At 61.3% G+C, this 1,825-nt stretch overlaps 1 protein-coding gene across 1 annotated transcript in view; it reads left to right on the forward strand.

Annotated features, from left to right (window-relative positions):
* CUEDC1 (CUE domain containing 1) overlaps positions 1-1,825 on the forward strand; it is a gene marked incomplete at its 5' end in the record, with an annotated part of 21,462 nt that extends 19,637 nt beyond the window's left edge. The window contains one exon of the mRNA XM_010852946.1: positions 756-1,825. The remainder of the gene's footprint in view (positions 1-755) is intronic.

Here is a 1,825-nt window from a genome sequence, read left to right on the forward strand (position 1 = left end):
TCTGATGGCAACACTCGTGTGCGGTTGGCTCCAAAGCCTGACTCTCCGTGTTGGTTCTTCAGATCTGTCCACAGCCCCCACTGTGCCCACCACAGTCTTCCTGGCCTCAGCTGTCCACTCACTGAACCCAGACGGTCCCCTCCTCCTGACGTCCCCCCTCCACTTCTCTTCTTTATCCCTCTCATCACCACCCTGCAGACTCTCGTCACCTGGCTCACAGCTGTGGGCTCTTCCCTGCCCTTGCTCTCTCAGCCATCACCAGGACGCCTCTTGAGTCCCGTCTCTCCCTCGCTCTCTGAATGGTTCTTCCTCGTAAAGGCTCCTTGGCTTGGTGTGGGGTCCCACCAAGTTCCAGCCCCATTTTGCTGTTTCTACCCCTACAAGCGCCCTGGGTGTAGTTCCGTGTAGTTCTGCTGAGTTCCCACTGCGTCTGGTCACAGAAGAGGTCAGGCAGCTGGCACGGTTCTCAGCCCTCTACAGACAGAAGCTTCACATCCACCAGGCGTTTCAGACCCCTACTCCACGTCTAGCGGCTGGAGGCCCCCCTGGTTTGCATGTTGGGATGTTTCTAGGACCTTGGATTGGCGCATGTGACCCCAGCCCAAGTTCCGAGGCTGACACAGAGTCCCTGGGGGAAGGAGAGGGCCCCTGTCTTTAGAAGCTTCTGCCCCAGACAATCTCTCCAGGAACTAGTGATGACGGAAGACCACGGGGCTCCGTTGAAAAAGACCTCTCCCATCCCTCTCTCCTTCCAGATACCAGCAGTTCCTCCTTGCCGGGGACGATCCGACCGGCGGAGGCATCCCAGCTGCCGTCGGGCAGATGGTGCTTGAGTTCTGAGGCCCGGTGATTCTCTGGCCACAGTCCAGCCCAGCCACTGCCACTTTCCAAGGGACTCAGAACTTCCGAGTTGCCCGCTGTGATTGCAGGAAGGGAGGAGGGTGGAGGCAGCAGCCAACCGCAGCGCCTCTGTAACCGGCCTGTTCTAAGGGGAATGGATGGAAATACAGGAGCTAACCCCTCTTCTGTTAAAAAAAGAAAAAGAAAACCCAACAAAACAGAAAGCAGGCAAGGTGGGAATACCCAAAAGGGGAGGATGATCCTACCAGAGCCTTCTTGGCCTGAGGGTGGAGCCCCTGCCTCCTTCTGTCCTGCAGGAGAGACCACAGACACGGCCTGCCCCCCCGCCTCATCCCAGCTCCCTCTGGGCACCTGGGGCCCTTCATCCCCGTGGCCTCCTGCCTTTCAGCCTTCCCCCAGGGGCGCTGGCCCGTGCCCCTCCTCTGCACAGAGCCCTGGACTGTCCCTGGAGCCCTGTCTGAGGGGTGACGGGCCCTGCAGAGCCATATGTGCCACCTGCTCTGCATGGGCTCCTTGCTGCCTCCGTTGGGGACTGGCAAGGATCCTCAGAGGGATCCGGAGACAGGCCACCCTGGAGCTGGAGGATTCTAGCGGGGGGCGGGGGGTCTTCAGTCAGAAGACAAAAAGCCTTTTCTGGACGGGATCCTGCAGCCCCTGTCCAGCAGCGCTGAACCCCCATCTGGACTAGAAGTTCTGCTGCCTCCAGGTGGGCAGCGGTCAGTTCCTTGGTAACCCCGGGAAGGTGTGGGACTGGGGGGCATGAAGAAGAGGCTGCCAGCCGGCCTGCAGCCCCGGGCCACAAGGGCGTGCTGGGTGCCCCTTGCCAAGAGTGACAAGATGAACGGCCAGGTGAACAAGGGACCTACGGACCTGAGCCAGCACCAGCCACTGCCAGCGGGAGGGCTGGGGGGCGGCCAGCCCCGCCTCTGTGGCACCGCGCCCCCCCCTGCCTGCAGCCTGGGGT

Source organism: Bison bison, unplaced genomic scaffold, assembly GCF_000754665.1.
Source record: "Bison bison bison isolate TAMUID 2011002044 unplaced genomic scaffold, Bison_UMD1.0 scf7180017864317, whole genome shotgun sequence".
Classification (NCBI taxonomy): Eukaryota; Metazoa; Chordata; class Mammalia; order Artiodactyla; family Bovidae; genus Bison; species Bison bison.